Genomic DNA, 6091 nt, shown 5'->3' on the forward strand with positions numbered 1-6091 from the left:
GCTCCGCGGTACCCGCCCGTTATGTGGCAATGGTCCTTTACTGCGTCTCTGAAGTTTTTCTGAAGTAAAGGTTTTTCACAGTACTTACAGTTTTCCTGTGATTTTGCTTCCAACTGGTCTTTTTCGTCTTCCAGTCTTTTTAACCTTTGAACGCCCCATTTCTCCTTCTTTTTCTTTGCTTCGTAAAAACATTTTTTGTGGCCTTGCCCCCAATAACTCCATTTTTCACCTTCACCTTCTTCACCCGCTTCTTCAACGTTCCAGACAGGCAAAGAATCCATAAATTCGTCTTTTATCAGAGTTTTGTTGCATATGTGGCAATCAGTTGCTTTTTTGAAATTTTCCCAGTCCTTCCACGTCATAACAATCGGTTCCGGGGTGGCCAAACTCTCTCTTATTTTCTCCTCTTCCCGCAGAACGTCACTTAAAAACTTCCCCACCGCGTTTTCGCCCCTGTAAGTGTTCGAACCTACCACTTTACCATCGCTTCTCACAACAAGGTAAGAGTAACCGCATGCCTCGTGCCTTTCGGTCTTCTCTGTGTAGCTTGTTTGCATTCTCTCACGCTCGCAGCCCTGGATTTTTCTGACAATTGCCTCAAAGTCCGGGTAAATAGCGTGGTACATCTTCATCTGGTTTTTGTAGTTTTGGAAGGAAAGGATGTTTCCCCCCTCTTCCGGCATCTCAATCCTTGTCGGCCTGCCGTTCACACCGTTGCAATATTTTTTGTGTTTCACGAGCAAGTCTGCTCCTGAGAAACCGGTTAAGCACAGCATGCAATAGTGCTTTGCGTTTCTGTTCTTGCTCTGATCAAAAAGCAAAGCGCTTTCTCTTTTTACGTAACAATAGTGCTGAATTTCCCCTGACTCGATTAACATCAGGTTTATCCGCGGCACATTCGCTTCTTTTTTGCTTATCTGGTGGACAATAATACAATCGTTTTCCCAGCCAAATACGTTTATTGCGAGTTTTGGGTTTTGTGCCTCGAGCTTTTCTATCTGTTTTACCGGTGTTGGGAAATCTATGCCTACGTAGTTGATACCGTCGTTAACCGGATATTTGCTTGGTCTTTGCGGGTTCTTTCCATCTTTGGGAGGGAATAAAGCAGCTCTGATTGCCCACTTCAGGCATTCGTTGTCCTTGTTTTTCACGTTGATTATTGCCTTCTTTTTTGCCAGTTTGGCTGGAAGAGGCAAATATGTCCCTCCGCGAAGTGGCTGATAGCGTGCAACATTCACGTACGCGATCTGTATCTTTTCAACTACCCATCCTGATCCTTTCTCAGACCAGTGCTCTATTTCTCCTTTTGCGATTTCAATGAATTCATCGAATTTTTGTTTTATCTGTTCCTCATCGTTCCTTTCAAAAACGTGCGGTTTGTCTTCTTTAAAGTAGTGCTCCATGTATTGCGTTTCTTCATTTCTTTCTATTGAAAACTTTACTTGTAACCCGAAACTAACTTTAACGCTGTTTAACCTTTGGGCTTCTTGTTCAACCAAATCGGTGATCTTTTCTTTGTTTTCTCTTGCGAACGCTAAAAGATCTTTCTTGTTTGGGTTACTTTCGGATATATCCATTCTCCACACACGGAGCCATTTTTTGGAAATTGTTTTGGGATATTTGGAACCCGTCATATAAAGCGGTAAAATCTGGTTCTAACGGTTCGGGAAGATTTCTTCTTTCTTCCCTCGGTATTGGACCGTAGAACATTCGCAGAACATCGGACGAATACCTTGCGGCAGCCATGTCGGCGTATACACTGTGCATATAAATCTCCAATAGGAAAAAAATTCTGGCACATTTTTTTTATACAAGTGAAGGGTGGCACATCCGCGCATATTGATTACAGACGTTGCAGCTTCGCTGGACCCGAAGGCAGGGTTCTGGCACAGCACTGATCAAGGAGGAAAACAAACACACACACACACACACACACACATGTATAATGAGGGTTCTGGACACAAGCGAACGCAACACAGTGCAAGCGTAACGCTACTCCGAATCTGAAGATTCGGAGTAGCGTTACGCTTGCACTGTGTTGCGTGAGTGCTGTGCCAGAACCCTCATTATACATATGTGTAGTGCACACGAGAAGGTTATGTTTTTGGTCGTGATTCTGGACCGTGCAATCAACAATAACGTGGCTGTTTCGTCGGGATGCCAGATGACCTGTTACATAACTGGGACAATTAATGTTCACGAACAGAACTTTTGAATCGCGTTGGCTTGGGGTTGTTTACTGTGGGAACAGCTTTATTTCATGTGCTACATTTGTCCTGGGATGTTTGATTAGTTCCAGTGGAGACAAATAATTCAGTTAGCCTCAGCTCTTACGCAGTCGGGATTTTCATCTGATCGAAGGAATTTCAATGTGACATAATTTAAATATGTAATTGCAGAGAGTTCTGTCCGAGAACTGGAACTTCGTAAAACTGTTGTATGATTGACTGATTGTTCCTTATTCATCCAAGAATTTCGTGCATATACAGAAAGCGAATGTTTACCCACCTTAATAATAAATGGCGCGTCATCAATAAATACGGCAGCGAGTGTCTGAAAAACACTAAGACCTAAGGGCTAAGACTCCCTCCGAATCTCAAAAACAAGTCAAAATTCGCCAAAAAAACAACACCCGCTAAGAGTAATTACACTACGCCGCACAAAAATACTCAACTTTTTGCCAGTGGAACCTAGTCTACACGCCAAGTAGAAACCACCTGACTAACGCTTTGCTCTCGTGGACAAATAAATAAATAACCAAATAAATATCGCTGGCGTTGACATGCATTCCGCTTTTGCTGTTGAATATTTTTATGCTTTAAAAAAGTTGGGTCACCGTACCAGTTTCTGAGATGTTAACTTCGTGGATAAGGTATTTTAGCGCGCGGTCTAAGCGCAAATTAAAATCTCGACTTTACAAGATCGCCCCTTGCGCATGTGAAGGCAGTCCGCTGATCAGTGAAGCCCGCAATTTCATGCGAATAAACGCGATTTGTCCGCGAATAGTGTTTTCTTTTTCGCTGTTTTTGTTAGCAGCATAAGCGGTAAAAGAACAGTACCATGAATACCCGGAGGTGAGACTAGCCAAGTACAAAGAACGAAGAAAACCTGAAGAGTAGTTTTTTTCCTGCTGTTTTTTAGATTGTTGGCAGCCGCGATCGATCGCAACATCAACACCACAATTTTCGTTTACGTTCCGGTTCAGCGCTTTAAACGGATCACGGAAGTGATGTTTTCCTTTGAAATTGCCTAAACGATGGATGTTTTCGAAATTAAAAATAACTGATAACGCAAACATGTTAATTAAGCTTGGCGAACCCTCGAGTGATCACATGATGCCTCGCGCTGAAGTGCGCGCTAGAGCCCTGGCGACTCATGGAAATATCACTGTTTTGAGGCACCTAATATATCACAGAAGACGTCAAAATGTGGTAAGAACGTCAGTGACACACTCGGCTATCGCCTCGTGTGCCACTTTTTGGTTTTTTCCATATTTTGTGATCCATTATTCAACAGACACAGGGCAACATGGAATCTATTCTTTAGATAGAGAAGGATGAGAGATCCAGATTCACGGATTTCCAATAGAACACACTTGACTGGCTACTAAATATGGGTTATTGACCAGGTGTAAATATTCAGCCATTCTGACCGAACAAGCATGGTTAATAAAGGATTTATTATATGGCTTTCGGGGAATTTATTCTGTGGGATACAGCATGTAGTCTCGAGAGGGCGGGATAGCGCCATCTTGCCTGTTCGGGTAGCCAATCACAGCGAAGGATTTAGTTCATCTTACCCGCTCACGGAGTTAGCCATGTAAAAATGGCTGGTATTGCACGAGAAGCTGGACCAATCAGATTGCCGCATTTGCATCTCTATACTAGTAGAATTCTACAACACAACTAACAACAGCACTTTGACCACGTCCAGCTCGTGACCTGAACATCACGATGGGGATTGCTTACTACTAAACTTTGATAGCGAGTACTTTACATCTCTTTCTCCCCCCCCCCCCCCCGCCCCCTCCTCAAACCATCCCTTTTAATTTTAGAGACCAGTACAAAAATATATGAGTAAAAACTAGATATTGACTAAAAATTGCTCTCTCTTTGATACCCTGTAATACTGGTTCCTTTCAGTCAACCTGAGCCCACGCATCTTTTTCTCCTTCTCATTACGCTGCAGTTTCCCTAACATGTGGCATTTTTCAGGAGTTCCTTCCTGGCTATCTACAGCTTAACTGTTGCCATACTTGCTTGTGATGACCACGAAGGTGCTTGGGTCAGAATAGAATTTGTTTTTCTTTCTCACTGAACAAGCACTTTTTTCCATGGGAGTTCCTCGCACTGAGTAGGGAGCGCTCTTCTCATAAATCTAGCATCTGCAAATATTTTTCTGTCGCTTCACTGCTTACTCTTTTCGCCATACACCTCAAGACAAAGGCCCCCGGGAGAGAGGTTATCATTGTATCCGGGTAAATGAACAAAAACCTCAGATGCTGTAAGCCATACAAAAAGCAAGTGGACTGGAATAACTTCTCCAACAAACTTGAAAATAGGGAGGGTCTATTATAATCTGGCGGGTACATTCACATTTATCTGGCGGTTAGCGATTAAGAAATTATCGTGCGGTTGCGGGAAATCATAAATTTAGTTTGCGGTTTTCGTTATTTATTGCGTTTTTTTGAGGGGGTCATTCAAACAACCGGAGCTCTCTGTGTTTGTGAGCAGCCCAGTAGACGTCAAACTTTTTGTTCGCTAATTTTCTTTCTTTAGAGGCAATTTGTGATCTTCTTGTCTGTGAGGAGAATTACGATTATATTGAGCGAACATGTCGTAAAGAAGTTATTCCGTGCTGTTAACAGATAGGTTATGATAATAATCGTCCTACCAGTGGGGTGGTTTCGGTTTTTAGGAGAAAAAGAAAGCGGTCCGTGGTTTCGAATGAACAAAATATGGCGGTTTCTGTAAGACCCTCAATAGTCCCCTCAGTAACACAGCAGTCAAACGTCGGGCATGCGCAGATGGGTACATTTTTTGGTAGCCGCGCGCAGATTTCCCGCGCAAAACATGGGAAACAACCGGTGTCACGCAAAATTTACGCAAAAAAATTGAAAGTTCATAGAAATCTGTAAAAGGAAAAGAAAGTAGGTAAAAGGAAAACTTAAGACTTTTCAGACACAAAGTTTATTAAGTTACCGGTGTTCTGTTGATTTACCATTTTGTTTTTAGCTTTACCAAAAAAGGTTTATAAGTCTTGAAAACCCGTGTCATGCTGCGAGCCGACAGCGTAGTATATTTTTATTTGTTTTTATTTATCCGTACGGTGCGTGACGCCGGAAACGGACGAAAAACGGTGTGTAAAAGAAGGAAAAATGGGAGAAGAAAAACACAATTGCAATGATTCGGCTTCGCTCAGACGAGCTGGAAAAATTTTGGCAAGGACTGTGGGGATTCCATCCGGATCCTGAATTTGTCTCAAGCACACCAACGAGATGAATCGAAACGACAAACTATGTTCATGTCCATCGTCATGGGGGCATAGCTGGCCAAAATACCGATCCCAAACCGCCTGTACCTCTTCTTTGACCAGGTGGGAAAATCTTTTCTGCACTACAAACCTGGGAAAAACTGGTGCACTGAATGCAAAGTCGAGGCGGACAAAAAAATTCAAGGAGCACGGAAAATACACACCGCGGAAAAGAAAGACCTGCAACAAGCAGAAGTTACAACAATTTTTAAATCTTATTTCTGTAAGCTCTCGTTGTACAGACTAAAACATAAACAAATATATCAATAACGAGGAAAATGTAATTTATAAGATGCCGATGACCCACGAAAAGAACAATGTCATGAAAATATTTTGGCCGCCTTTTAGTTGCTCCATTGCTCGCACATGCGCAGATGTATGACCGCTGTGTTCCCCTCAGTAAGGTCCGCCGAAAAAAACGTCATTCTTATCGCGGACCAAAAGGATCACGGCGTCTGGGAACAAAAAAAGTCCCTTCCTAAAATCAACGTAAACACAATTTTGAAGATCAGAATGTGCTTGGCAAAATCAGACACTTGCCACTGTCACTACAATAAAT

The sequence above is a fragment of the Orbicella franksi genome, chromosome 10 (assembly GCF_964199315.1).
Source record: "Orbicella franksi chromosome 10, jaOrbFran1.1, whole genome shotgun sequence".
Taxonomy (NCBI): domain Eukaryota; kingdom Metazoa; phylum Cnidaria; class Anthozoa; order Scleractinia; family Merulinidae; genus Orbicella; species Orbicella franksi.